This window comes from Orycteropus afer, unplaced genomic scaffold, assembly GCF_000298275.1.
Source record: "Orycteropus afer afer isolate SDZICR_OR568_19922 unplaced genomic scaffold, OryAfe1.0 scaffold00139, whole genome shotgun sequence".
Taxonomy (NCBI): Eukaryota; Metazoa; Chordata; class Mammalia; order Tubulidentata; family Orycteropodidae; genus Orycteropus; species Orycteropus afer.
Window position 1 is genome coordinate 5004501 of NW_006921726.1, and position 15092 is coordinate 5019592.

Sequence of the window (15092 nt, forward strand, 5' to 3'; positions counted from 1 at the left end):
AGAGAGAGAGAGAGAGAGAGAGAGAAATTTATCTTAGGAAAATGGCTCACAAGTGTATAGAAGCCGACAAGTCCAAGCCAACAAGTCCAAGTCTCTGGAGGAAATGGGCTGGCGACAGCCTTATCTTCCGTAAGCTCAGGGGGCTGAGAAATTCAAGGCTGGCAGGCAGTACACTGGTTGTTGACTCCAACAAAAGACGAATCCAAGATCTCCAGGCCGAGTGGTGGGCTGCTCACTCACGGAAGTCTCTAGTCTGTACACCAGGGTTCCAATCCCTCAAAGAATGTGTCTCTTCCCAGGATGTCCCTGGTTATCTTGGAAGCAGGCCACACCCCTAGGGAAACTCCCCTTGGGCAGACTGACCACTCAGAAGACAGTCATCTGATCCCATCATGGGAACAATCACCCAGAACTGGGGTCCAGCCAAGTTGACACACAGCTCCAACTATCACAAGTACACTATAGGACAGAGTAGTTTCCAAGGCTGTAATCTTTACAGAAACAGACTGCCACATTTTTCTCCCATGAAGCTGCTAGTGGGTTCAAACCAGCAGCCTTTCAGTTAGCAGCTCAGCATTTATTCACTGTGCCACAGGGCTCCTCAATCAAAGGAGAAGCCACAGAAAATGTTCCCTCCCCTCTTTTTGAGGAGCTGAGGCAGAAATGCAATTTTTTATTCTATGTGTCCTTGAGCTCCCAAAGCCAACAGTAGGAAGGTCTTGAGAAGAACATGATTTTGGAATAAAAGAAGCTATCACTCCCTAGAGTACAGCCTCAAATGACTGAAGGTATCAGGGCACCACACTTCCTGTTCCCAGTGAAGAGTACAAAGAAGCTCCTTAGAAAACATAGAAACAGTTGCTTTTTATGCAACAGCAATTCAACTCTTAAAGTGTGTGGGGGTGGGGGGGTGAGATATTTTGTAACTTACTTTTTATAATTTTATTTGGTGAAATTAGCAAAAACTTCTGAAGTGAGGAGGAGCCAAGATGGCAGACTAGGCATACACTATCCAGATTCTCTACGACAAGACATGAGGAGCCAGGTAAAAGGGATATGGATGAAAATTCTGGAACGCAGAGCTTCAAAGAAAAGAATAAAGAAATAGATCAAATACTGATGAAAGGAAGAGACTGAACAAAAACAGTGAACAAGGAACAGTGAACTACCAACCAGCACAGCACACTCATTTTGAGCTACAGTAAACAGCATTCCAATTGGAACTGGAACCAGATAAATGGTTCCACTCACCCAGTACTGCACCAGCACCCATATTGGTGATTGGTAACCAGAGAGGTGTGACTTCCCCCTTACTTTGCACAACCTCCCAATAACAAGTGGAATGCCCCCCCACAATTCCCACACACCTGGCAGTTGGCCAATATCCCCCCACACACACTGTAAGTGCTGTGCCTCTTTTTTTCTTTTTCATTTATGTTTTCCTTAATTCTTCCTTCTTCCACCCTTTTTCTTTCTTTTTTTTTTTCTTCCTCTTTCCTTGTCCTTTTTTTTCACTCCTTTTGGATCCTGCCAAGTGCACACTCCTCCATCCACCACCCACACCATTAGCAACACCCACACCTGCTCCTCCCCATCAAGAGATGCACACTCCCATGAGGCAAGTTCCACATTCTTGTGTAGCTGTTTGGCAGGTAGTATTTTCACCAATACTTTGCTGCTTTTTACTTTTCATTTTTTTCTCTTTTACATTTTTCCTATTTGCCTTCCTTCTTCTTAGCTCTTCTCTCTTACCTTCCTACTTTTTTTTTTCTTTTTCTTTAATTTTATTGTGGTGAGAACGTATAGAAGACATTCACCAACATCCAACTTCCACATTTACAGCTCAGGAACATTGATAACATTTTTCCTGTTGTGCCACCATTATTGCTATCCTTTTCCAAAATATTCCACCACCTATTAGTATAAAATAATTGTCCCCAAACAAAAGCTTCCCCTTTCCCCCTCTCTCCTGCCCCAGGTAAGTACTAATAATCTTTGGTTTCTATATACATCTATATCTATATGTCTTTTTTTTTCAACCTATCTAGAAATTTTCCTTCCTAGCTCCCCCCATCTCTGATACCCAACAAAGAAAGTTTCCTTCTGTGTATAAACCTTTCCTTCACTTTTTACAATAGTGGACTAATACAAAATTTGTCTTTCTGTGATTGACTTATTTTACTCAGCATAATGTCCTCCAAGTTCATTCATATTATGTGGTGTTTGGCAGATTCTACGTTATTCTTTAGGGTTGCATAGTATTTCATTTTGTGTTAAGTACCACAGTTTGTTTATCCATTCCTCAGTTGATGAGCACTTAGGTATTTCCATCTCTGCTGTGATGAAAATGGGTGTGCATATATCTATTCATGTCCTGCCTCTCTCTTCTTTAGGATATATACCTAGTAATGGGATTTCTGGGTAAAATGGTATTTCTATTTTCAACTTTTTAAGGAATAGCCATACTGATTTCTACAGTGGTTGTATCATTTTACAGTACCACAAAAATGTATGAGTATCCCAATCTCTCAACATCCTCAGCAGTATTTATTATTTTCTGTCTTGTTGAACCTTGCTACTAATGCTGGGATGAGATGGTATCTCATGGTTGTTTTCATTTGCATCTCTCTAATGGCTAATGCAGGCACTCCTCGGAAGGAAGGTTGGGCAATCCTACTTCCGTAGTGATACTGCCTCGGAAACCCAAGGAGGGGTCGCTATGAGTCAGGGCTGACTCGACGGCAAACAACAACAACAACAATGGCTAATGATCACAAACACTTCATATGTTTGTTGGCTGCCTGAATATTTTCATTAGTGAAGTGTCTGTTCATGTCTTCTGCCTATTTTTCAATTGGACTTTTTGTCTTTTTGATGTTGAGGTGTGGAGTTTTCTGTATATTTTAGAGATAAGTCTTTTGTCTGATATGTCATTGCCCAATATGTTTTTCCCCCATTCTATAGATTCTCTTTTTACTCTTTTGGAGAAATCTTTTCATGCACATAGGAATTTAATTTGTAGAAGGTTCGGGTCATCTATTTTGTCTTCTGCTGTTGTGTATCTTGGGTTATGCTTTTAGTCTTTTTATGCCATAAATTAGGGGTCCTAAGTTTGTCCCCATTTTTTCTTTCATGAATTTTATAGGTTTCACATTTAAGTATTTGATCAATCTGGAGTAAATTTTCATGTATGGTATCAGGTATTGGATCTTGTTTCATTTTTCTGCAAAAGGAAATCCTGTTTTGTCAGAATCATTGTTAAAGAGACAATCTCTTTCCCATTTAATGGATTTTGGCCCTTTGTCAAAGATCAGCTGACCATAGGTGGATGGATCTGTTTCTGGGTTCTCAATTATATTTCATTGGTTTATGTGTCTGTCATTATGCCAATACCAGGTGGTTTTGACTACTGTGGCTGTATAATAGGTTTTGTGATCTGGCAGTGTGAGATCTCCTACTTTGTTCTTCTTCTTAGATAGTTCTTTGTTTATCTGAGGTCTCTTTTCTTTCAGTATAAAGTTAGGATTTGTTCTTCCATACCCTTAAAGAATGTTGATGGGATCTGGATAGGGATTGCATTGAGTGTATAGATTGCTTTGAGTAGAACTGATATTTTCATAATATTCAATCTTCCTATCCACGAGCATGGTATGTTCCTGCTCGCAACATGGCTACATGCAGGGTTCAAGCATGCCATAAGCTCAAGACCGTTCCCCAAGGCTTTGCCTTATAAACAGGAAGCAGACCACATTCCCTAAAACAGCTACTCAGCTGCTCACAGTAGATTCCACTATGGAGTTGATTACCAATTTCATCATGGGGATGAGGCCCAACCAGGCCCAATCAAGTTGACACACAAACTTAACCACCGTAATTCTACCCCTTGACAAGTTGGCACCTGCACAGATCTTCAATGGGTGGCATCTGTACAGACCTCCTTCACTGGGTGGCTCTAATCCCCTAGGTCTTGAGTGGCAACCTCACCCCCTTGGCCTGGCAGGCCCCATTCCTCTACCTCTTGGGCATAGCAGCACTGCCCCCTCTCTTTTAGGCAGCAGCTATGGCTCCATCCCACTGACCCACATGAACAAGCAGCTCCACACTCCAGAACCAAGTTGGTGAAGGCCTGGCTCTTTGAAACATAGGGGGTTGTGGTAGTTCCACCCCCAAAGGCCACAGTCCTACCTTTTCAGGCTGAGGCAGCTCTGTTTCCCATTTCCTTGGTCTCTCTGCTTCGGCTGATTAATGCCAACGGCAACCCACTCTGCTGAAAAACCGCCTGCCCAAAAAATGCTCAGATTTCTTGCTCCATGGGCCAGCCAACCTGCTACTCCATTTCAAGCCAGTCTCTTCTACCAATTAATGCCCAAAGGCAATCCACTCTGCCAGGAAGCTGCCTACTCAATGGCACCTGGCTTTCTCCTCTGTGGGCTGGTAAGGCTGTCACTGTTTAATGCTGGTCTCTGGGCTCTGCTACTGCCATCTCTCATGCTGGTCTCTCAGTTCTGCTCCTACAGTCTCTCATGCCAGTCTCTTGGTTCTGTTCCTGCTGGCTTTCATGCTGTATGCTGGGATCTCTCTGCCAGGGTCTTGGGTCAAGGACACACTCCACTCCTGATCCCACATTTTAGGTATCTGTCAGAGCAGCACCCCACTCTGTCGGTACCATATTCTGTTCTGGTTACCTAGTGCCTCTCTGAGAGGAATATACCACAAATGGGATGGCCTTAACAAACGGGAGTCTTTTCACTTACAGTTTGGAGGCTTTAAGTGCCAAGTTCAAGTGTCAGGCTCCAGGGGCTGTGTGAAAGCCCCTCGACCTTGGGCTTCAGCTCTGCCTCTTGTTCCCAGTCCACTAAAGCTAGAGGCATCTCTTCACTCAAGTAGCTACTGGCTGCTGAGGCTAACAAGCCCAAGGTCAACAAATAAAATGGCACAGTGTCGATGTTACCAAACCACATGGCAGACCATTGACTCAAGTCCATTGAAAGTCCCAAGATTGACAGAGCATGGCAACTTGCTGAACAGCGATACTGCTACATGCAGGGTTCAAGCATGCCTTAAGCTTGAGACTGTTCCGCAAGGCTTCTCCTTATATATTGGAAGCAGACCACATCCCAAAGGCAGCTACTCAGCTGCTCACAGTAGATTCCATCATGGAGTTGATTACCAGTCTCATATTGGGGAATACTACATCCAGCTGCCTGAGCTGACCACTCAACCAGGCCCAGCCAAGTTGACACACAAACTTAATCACCACAGAGTCTATTGGCTAGGATTTTGTTGAAGATTTTTGCATCTATATTCATGAGGGGACATTGGTCTGTATGTTTCCTTTTGAGTGATATCTTTGACTGCTTTTGGTATCAAGGTTATGCTTGCTTCATAAAATGAATTTGGGAGGATTCCATCCTTTTCTGTTTTGGAATAGTTTGAGTAGGATTGGTGTCAGTTCTTCTCTGAATGGTTGGTAGAATTCTCTGGTGAAACCCCCTGGGCTGCGACTTTTCTTGTTGGTAATTTTTTGATGACTTGTTCGATTTCTTCTTTTGTGATGGACCTGTTCACCTTTTCCACATCAGTCTATATTAGTTTAGGTAAGTGGTGTGTTTCTAGAAATCTGTCCTTTTCTTCTAGATTTTCAAATTTGTTGGAGTACAGTTCTTCATAGTATCCTGATATATTCTTTTTATTTCAGTTGACTCTATTTGTTATTTGTTATTCATGTTATTTGTATTCTCTCCCTCTTTTCCTTTGTTAAATTTGCCAATGGTTTGTCAGTTTTATTAATCTTTTCAAAAAACCAACTTCTGGTCTTGTGGATTTTTTAAATTGCCCTTCTATTTTCTGTTTCATTGATTTCTGCTCAAATCTTGATTATTTCCTTTCTTCTGGTGACTGTAGGCTTTTCTTACTTTTCATTTTCTAATTGTTGCAGATGTTGGTTTGAAGTGTTGATTTTTGTTACTTCTTTTTTGATGTGTGCATTTATTGCTATACATTGGCCTCTGATCACTGCTTTTGTTGTGCCCTAAACATTTTGGAATGTTGTGTTTTCTCTCTTGACTGAAGAGATTCTTTAATTTCATCTTTTAAGAAATTTCTTCTATTACCCAGTTGTTTTTAGGAGGGTGTTATTCTCTTTCCATATGTTTGCTCTTTTTCCATTGGTCTTCCTGGTGTTGATTTCTAATTGTACAGCATTGTGATCTGAGAAGATGCTTTGCAATATTTCAATGCTTTTAATTTAATTAAGTCTTGTTTTGTGGCATAACATATGGCCTATCCTGAAAACTATTCCATTTGTGCTGGAAAAGAATGTATATTGTGCTGCTGTTGGGTGGAGTGTTCTGTAGATGTCTATGAGGTCAATTGGTTGATCATATTGTTCAGTTCTTCTGCATCTTTGTTGAGTTTCTTTACAGTTGTTCTATCTCTCATTGAAAATGGTTTAGTAAAATCTCCTACTATGACTGTGGAGTCATCTATTTGTCTTTTCAATTCTATTAAAGTCTTCTTTATGTATTTTGGAGCTTTTTCATGGGGTGCACAGATATTTATTATGATTATGTCCTCTTGTTCAATTGATTCTTAATCATTACAAAATGTTCTTCCTTTTCTATTATGATCATTTTTGTCTTAAAGTCTATTTTATCAGAAATTAATATTGCCACTCCTACCTTTTTTCAGTTACTATTTGCTTGGTATATCTTTTTCCAACCTTTCATTTGTAGTGTATGTTTGTCTTTGGGCCTAAGGTAAGTCTCTTGTAGACAGCAATTTATGAGTCATGTTTTCTTATCTAGTCTGCAACTCTCCCATTCTTGAGAGGTGCATTTACTACATTGACAATCAGTGTAATTATTGACAAGTATTTATTGTTATCTTTTTGTTTTGCGTTTTCTTCATGGTATTTCTGATTTCTTTGTTCCATATAATATTCTTTGCTGAGCTCATATTTTGTTTATGAATCATGTTATCATATCTTTCATTGCTATTGTTTTACTATTTGCTAAATATTTGTGCTTGTCCTCTTTTTTATTTTGATGTGAGGGTTTATTATTTTTCTTTGCAGTCATCCTGTGATTTATTATTTTCTTTCCAAGTTTAAAGCAGTCTGTTCTATCTTGCAATTGTTTTGATTTCCTCACCATTTAGAAGTTCTGTAACTACACTATTTATTCTCTTTGTTTGGTTTATGTTGTTGTTGTTGTTATGTGCTGTCGAGTCGGCCCCGACTCATAGCGACCCCTCCTTGGGTTTCCGAGGCAGTATCACTACGGAAGTAGGATTGCCCAACCTTCCTTCCGAGGTTTGGTTTATAGTTGTCCTCATTTACCAATTGATGTCTTTGGTTCCCTGTTTATAGTCTTATAAGCTTACTTTATTTTGTATACTTCTATAACTGGGTTGGTGGCATCATGTGTGTTAATTATCAGTTGTTTGTTGTTGTTGGTTCTCTATCAGGAGATCTCCCTTTAACATCTCTTGTAAGGTTGGTTTGGTTTTAACAAATTCCCTTAGTTTCTGCTTATCTGGAAATCTCCTGATTTCACTCTCATATCTGAGGGATAATTTTGCTGGGTATGTAATTGCTGCTTGGAGAGTTTTTTTTTTTTTTTTTCCTTTCAGGGTTTTATGTATATCATCTCATTGCTTTCTTACCTGAGAGGTTTCTGCTGAAATATCAGGACTTAGTCATACTGGTCGCCCTTTATAGGTAACTTTTTGTTTTTCCCATGTTACTACTAGGATTCTTTCTTTGTCTTTGATTTTGATGAGCTGATTATGATATGTCTTGTTGATTTCCTTTTGGGGTCTATCCTGTTCGGGGTTCGTTGAACTTCTTGAATGGATATATTCTCATCTTATATCACATTCAGAAAATTCTCTTCCAACAAATCTTTGACAATATTTTCTGTGGTTATATTTGTCTCTTCTTGTTCTGGAATTCCATGTAGCTTATTTCTTTTGATGGTATCCCGCATGAATCAGGCTTTCTACATTTCACTTTGATATTTTGTCCGATTGATCCCTTAACAAAGGAGTATTGAGGTATTTGTCTTCAATCTTGCTAATTCTGTCTTCCATTGATTCAATTCTACTTCTTTGCTGGTTCAATGTGTAATCTATTTCTGAAATCTTATTATCAATCATCTGAATTTCTATTTGGTGCTTTTGTATTGTTTCTAATTTTTTGTTTATTTTGTCCATTTGTTCTTGTATTGTTTTCCTAACTTGTTCTAGAGTTTTGTCTGTGTTTTTCCTAATTTTGTCAGTGTGTTCCTTGATCTGTCTCTCAATCCACTGAAGGTACCCAAATATAATTCATTTGAATTCCTTATCAGAGATTTCCAATGCTGTTTCTTCCTCAGGGATTTTTTTCTGGGTGTGTATCTGGTCCCTTGTTTCTACTACATTATCTTACTTCTTTGTGTGGACTGTGATGGCTTGTTATCTCTGAGACATTGTAGTGGTGTTGCATTTATGTTTAAGTTGTGATTGTATGTTGGTGGGATTCATGCAAGATTTTTTTTTTCCTTTATTTTGTTTTGATATATCTTTGTGAGCAGGTACTGTGCTCCTCTATTCACTAGTTATTAACACTTAGGCACTCACCACCTGTCTCCTGGTAGATTTGATAAAGAATGAGAGTGTGTGCACAGATCTCTGTTAACAGTTTGTAAAGAGAAGTTGAGGGTGAGTTGAGTGGCTATTGGCTGCCATCTATCATCAGTTGGTGCAAAAGCAAGTGGTGGCCCTCACTCAGTGGGTGAGGCTATAGGAGGTGCAGGTATGGTTGGGTTGTGTAGGTATGGTGGCTGTCTCCAAGTCAGACAAAAAAATTAAAAACACACACACACACAAAATATAGAAATAAAGAGAACAGAAAACTCAAACTGTATAAACAAACAGAAACAACTGCCATAAACACACACACACACACACAAACCAACATATGAGAAGAAAAATTTTTCAAAATATATTAAAAAAGCACAAAAGAAACATAATGAGAGAAAAAAAAAAAGCCTAAATATCTGGGGAGGGAGGAATGAGAGAAAAGAGCAAGAGTAAAATAACAGTAAAGAAAATATGGGAGAACTGGAAGAGGAAAAATAAGGGATGGGGAGAAACAAAAGGAAGAAAGAAAAAGAGATCCAAGAAAGTGGAAGTTGTTGTTGTTGTTATTATGTGCTGTTGAGTCATCTCTGACTCACAGTGACCTTATGTAAAACGGAACAAAACACTGCACAGTCCTGTGCCAGCCACACAATCCCTACTGTACCTGTGCCCATTGCTGCAGCCACTATGTCAATCCATATTGTTGAGGGCCTTCCCCTCTTTCATTGACCCTCCACTTTACCAAGCATGGCATCCTTCTCCAGAGAATGGTCCCTTCTGACAACATAACCAAAGTAGGTGAGATGAAGTCTGACTATCCTCACTTCCAACGAGGATTATAGTTCCACTTTTTCCAGGACAGATTTGTTATTTCTTTTAGCAGGTCACTGACTTTTAGCATTCTTTGCCAACACCACAACTCAAAAGCTTCAATTCTTCTTCTACCTTCCTCATGCATTGTCCAGCTCTTACAGGCATACGAGGTGATTGAAAATACCATGGCTTGGGTTAGGCACATCTTGTGGATGCTGAGCAAATAATCTGAGAAGCTGGACTCTATGAAGAAGAAAGTGGCATCAGGATTAGAGGAAGGTTTACTAACAACCTGCAATATGCAGACGATACAACATTGCTTACTGAAAGTGAGGATGACCTAGCGCACATATGAATGAAGATTAAAGACTACAGTCTACAGTATAGATTACACCTCAATAGAAAAAAAACAAAATTCTCACAGCTGGATCAATAAGCAGCATCACAATAGATAGAGAAAATATTGACGTTGTCAAAGACTTCATGTTACTTGGTTCTACAATCAATGCCAATGGAAGCAGCAGTCAAGACATCAAAAGATGTATTGCATTGGGCAAATCTGTTGCACAAGACCTCTTTCAAGCCCTGAAGAGCAAAGATATCTCCTTGAAGACTAATATTCACTCAACCAAAGCCATGGGAAAGGGAAGAGAAAATAAAGAAACCAGGACAGGAAACAGGAAAAAAAAAAAAAAAAAAAAAAGGACGAAAGGAGGAAAATAAAAAGAATACTTTAAAAACAAACAAACAAAAACAAAACTGTTGGGGGCAGGACATGGCACCCAGGATCTGCCAAGGCACAGTCTGGGATGGAACCCCTGCCAGTCAAGAAGGTGGGTAGAGGTGGGGGATGGCCAGATCCCTGTTCACCAAAAGGGTGCAGGGCATAAGAATAACAAGGAAAATATCATACCTTTCCAGTCATCAGCCTCCAATGAGGTTGCCCATGCTCCTCAGCAGGCAGAACCCACTTCTAGGTCACTGTCCATGAAAGAATAACTCCTGCACACACTCAAAACAGCTTTGGCCACCAACTGAAAACATCCAAAATGACTGTGTTCTCAGGACAGCCAATGGCAGTCTACAGGTCTGCCTGTCCCCTTCCATACTGTTCTCCCTTCTGGTCATCAGGCACCAATGCAGTCCCTGCCTATGCAGTCACTGGGGAGCAGGGCCAGTTCTCGGGGTGCTATCTGAAAATATTCACAATGGCTGTGCCTTCAGGACAACTGGCAGTCCTCTGCTTTGTTTGTCTCCTTACTCACTGTTTCATTTAGGTTCTTCCACTAGTTGGTATTTATTCTATTTCTTTATCGTTCCCTTGAGTTTTGAACTTCAAAACTCAGGGTTCTAGGATCATCTTCTGTATCAGTCTCAATTAGTTTTTCATTGTTTTGTTTCAGAGGGTCTATATAGCTTGTCTGCCTATTCTGTCACATTGCTGGAACCTCTCCCAGAGCCATCTTCACAATCATTGGCACTTTCAAGTATGTTGTTGCAGCTACTGCATTTTGAATGCCTTCCAAATTAGAGGCTCATCTTCCAGCACTATATCAGAAAATATTCTGTTGTAATCCAGGTTTTCATTGGTTAATTTTTGGAAGTAGATTACCATGCCTTTCTTCCTACCCTGTCTTAGTGTGGAGGCTATACAAAAACCTATCCACCAAGGGTGACTGCTGGTATTTGAAATATTGTGTATATCCAGAATAATATGCAAGCCACCATAGTACAACAAACTGACACACAGGTGATTCCAGTTCTAGCTATCTAGCCTCAACATGTACCTCCCTGTTTCTCTAGAATGTTTCTTCATCATTTGCCACCCTTCCTTTAATTTCCAAGAGTACTATAGAAATGATTTTGGTTAAACAGGGAATTAGAAAGCCTCTGGGGTAGCAATAGGAAATACACCAGACACAGATGCACACAATCAAGGAGTCAGGCTTATTAGATATTGTCCCTAGACCCTGTGCTTGTCTGAGCAGAAGATCACATACCAGTGACATCCCTGCCAGTCTTCTCTCAGTATAGCCCCTTCCTATTTTTGTATTGAATATTATCCTTTATTCCAAAAGTGAAGCCTCGTGTATGAAGATATTTCTTCTTGTCATAGAAGTTGTGGCCACCTCTGAGAATTTCCCTTCGAAATGGAATTCTTGAGTCAAAAGGTATCCACATTTAAAAAGCTTTTGATGCACATTGCCAAATTCCCCTCAAGAAGAGTATCAATTTACTAATTTACACTTCCACTGGCACTATATTAAAGGGCTTTCTCCTTGAATCCCAGCTAATACCAGGAATTATCATTCTTTTGCATTTTTGGCAGTTTGATGGGTTTAACATGGTATGGCATTGCTGTTTTATTGAGCTCTTCTTTTTATTACTTGTGAAGTTTACTTTTTACATGCATTAATTGCCAATGTGTAATCTTTTCCGAATTGCTTCAGATCATTGTTCTGTTTTATTTTTAAGTGTTCATTTGTATTATTTCTCTTATTAGATGCTGTTGAGTTGCCTCTAACTCATAGTGGTGACACAGCAAAACGAAACACTGCCCAGACCTGAGCCAGCTCCACAATCCTTGCTATACTTGAGCCCATTTCTACAGCCATTGTGTCAATCCATCTCATTGAGGGTCTTACCCACTTTCATAGACTATCCACCTTAACCAAGAGTGACATCTTTCTCCATGGAATGTTCCCTTCTGACAACATGACCAAAGTAGGTCAAACAAAGTCTGGCCATTCTTGCTTCCAAGGAGCATTCTGGCTGCACTTCCTCCAGGACAGATATGTTAGTTCTTTTAGCAGGTATTGGAACTTTCAGCATTCTTCACCAACACCACAGCTCAAAAGCATCAACTCTTCTTTGGTCTTCCTTAGTCACTGTCCAACTCTCACATGCATATGAGGTGAATGAAAATACCACAGCTTGTATCAGGAGCACATTAGTCCTCGAGGAGACATCTTTGCTCTTCCTCACTTGAAAGAGGTCCTTTGCAGCCAATTTGCCCAGTGCTGTACATTGTCTGATGTTCTGACTGCTGCTTCTATTGTTGTTGATTGTAGAATCAAGCAATGTGAAGTCTTTGACAACTTCAATCTTTTCTCCATTTATTGTGATGCTACTTAAAGGTCTAGTTGTGACAATTTTTTTTTCTATATATTGAGATGTAATCTATGCTGCAGACTATAGTCTTTAATTGTCATCAGTCAGTGCTTCAAGTCATACTCACTTTCAGCAAACAAAGTTGTGTTGTCAGTGTATCACAGGTTGTTAATGATTCTTCCTCCAATCCTGATGTCATGTTCTTCTTCATACAGCCCAACTTCTCAGATCATTTATCAGCATACAGATTGAAAGAGCATGGGGAAAGGATACAAACCTGATGCACTCCTTTCTTGATTTTGAACCATGCAGTATTTCCTTGTTCTGTTTGAATGACAGCCTCCTGGTCTATGTACATGTTCCTCATGAGTACAATTAAGTGTTCTGGAATTCCTATTCCACTCAATGTTACCCATAATTTTTTATGATCCACACAATCAAATGCTTTTGCATAGTCAATAAAACACAGGTAAACATCTTTCTGGTATTCTTTGCTTTCAGAAGATCCATCTAACATCAGCAATGATATCTCTAGTTCCACGTTCTCTTTTGAATCCATCTTGCATTTCTGGAAATTCTCTTTCAATATACTGCTGCAACCATTTTTGAATTATTTTCAGTAAGGTTTCACTTGCATGCTATATTAATGATATTGTTCGATAATTTCCACATTCTGGGGGATCACCTTTCTTTGGAATGGGTACAAATATGGATCTCTTCCAGTGAGTTGGCCAGATAGCTGTCTGCTAAATCTTTTGGCATAGCTGAGTGAGTGTCTCCAGCAGGGCATCCATTTGTTGAAACAATTCAATGGGTATTCCATCAATACCTGGAGCCTTGTTCCTTGCCAATTCCTTCAGTGCAGCTTTGACTTCTTTCAATACCATTGTTTCCTGATCATATGCCACCTCCTGGAAAGGATGAAGGCTGACCAGTTCTTTTGGATACACTGACTCTGTGTATTCCTTCCATCTTCTTTTGATGCTTCCCATAGAATCTTTCAATATTGCAACTTGAGGCTTAAATATTTTCCTCAGTTCTTTCAGTATAAGAAATGCCAAGTGTGTTCTTCATTTTTGGTTTTCTAACACCAGGTGTTTGCACATTTCATTATAGTAATTGGCTTTGTCTGCTCAAGCTGCTTTTGAAATTTTCTATTCAGCTCTTCTTGCAATTTCTTCCACTTGCTTTAGCTACTCTTCATACAAGGGCAAGTTTCAAAGTCTCTTCTGACATTCATTTTGGTCTTTTTTTCCCTTTCTTTCAAATTAGCCTTGCTAGCAAGGGACTACATGGAGGACTACTCAGGTGGCTGGGGAATAAAAGGTGAAGTAACGGGGAAGAGGAAGGCGGGCTGAGCTGTGGATAGCTTTTGGCTATCTGGATGACATCGCCATTCTGAATGTTTACAAGTGGCTTGACCATTTTGGATATTTAAAGAGACAGCGCTCTCCCAGATTCCAAGGGTTTAAGAACAGGTTCTGCTTGCCAGGAAACCCAAGGACACTCCAGACCTGCATGACTGAAAAGGTCCGACATTCCTCTTGTTACTTTTATACCCCACACTCGCTTGGTGAAAGGAGGTGCAGCCATCCCCCCTCCCACCCACCATCTGAGCCCACAGGAACTCCATCCCAATCTATGTGCTCAGACAGAGCCTGGGTGCTCTGCCCTGTCCTCCACTGATTTTTTTCTTTTATTACTATTATTTTTTTTTCATTTTCTCTTTCTTTTTTTCTGATGTTTAGTTTGCTTGTGTTTGTCTGTTTTAAAACTAATATTATTATTAATACTTTGTCATTTTTACTATTACTCTTTATTCTTCCCCTGCCAGGTCATAGTTTTCAGCTTTATTTCTTTTCCCTGTTCCTGGTTGAAATTTTTTTTTTTTTAATTAAAAAATTTTCCCCCATTTTCTCTTGGTTAACCCTGTTCCTTGTTTTTTTGTTTTGTATTTTTCCCATTTTTTTTCCTCATTATTCTCCTTCTCTACCTTTTTCTCTTAGTGCCCTATCCTCAGATATTGCAGGTTTTCTTGGTTTCTTTTTTTTCTTCTTCTTCTTTTTCCTTTCTTCTTTTTTTTTTGTTACTATTCCTGTGTGATTACATGATGTATTTTTTTGTCCATGTGGTTTTAGTTTTTTGATGATTACTCAATTATAATTTTTGTCTAACTGAGTGGGAGACAGCAACAGTCCCCCTAAGACACAACTACACCCACACCACCTGCAACTTTACTTACTGAGTGAGAGCCACCACCTCCTTCTCCACCAATGGGCCAAAGATTTAAAAAAACACCAAGAAGAGCCTGAATCACCCTTGGCTACTCTTCACAAATGGTTAACAGAGATCTACACACAACATTGCCACAATGTCTTGGAGACAACAGACCATCACAGTCCACACAAAAAAGCAAGATAAAGTGGTAGATAAAAGACAGCAGGATACAGACTCAGAACACATCCCTGAGGAAGAAGCAGCATTGGAACTCTCTGATAAGGAATTCAAAAGAATTATATTTAGGTATCTTCAAAGGATTGAGAGAC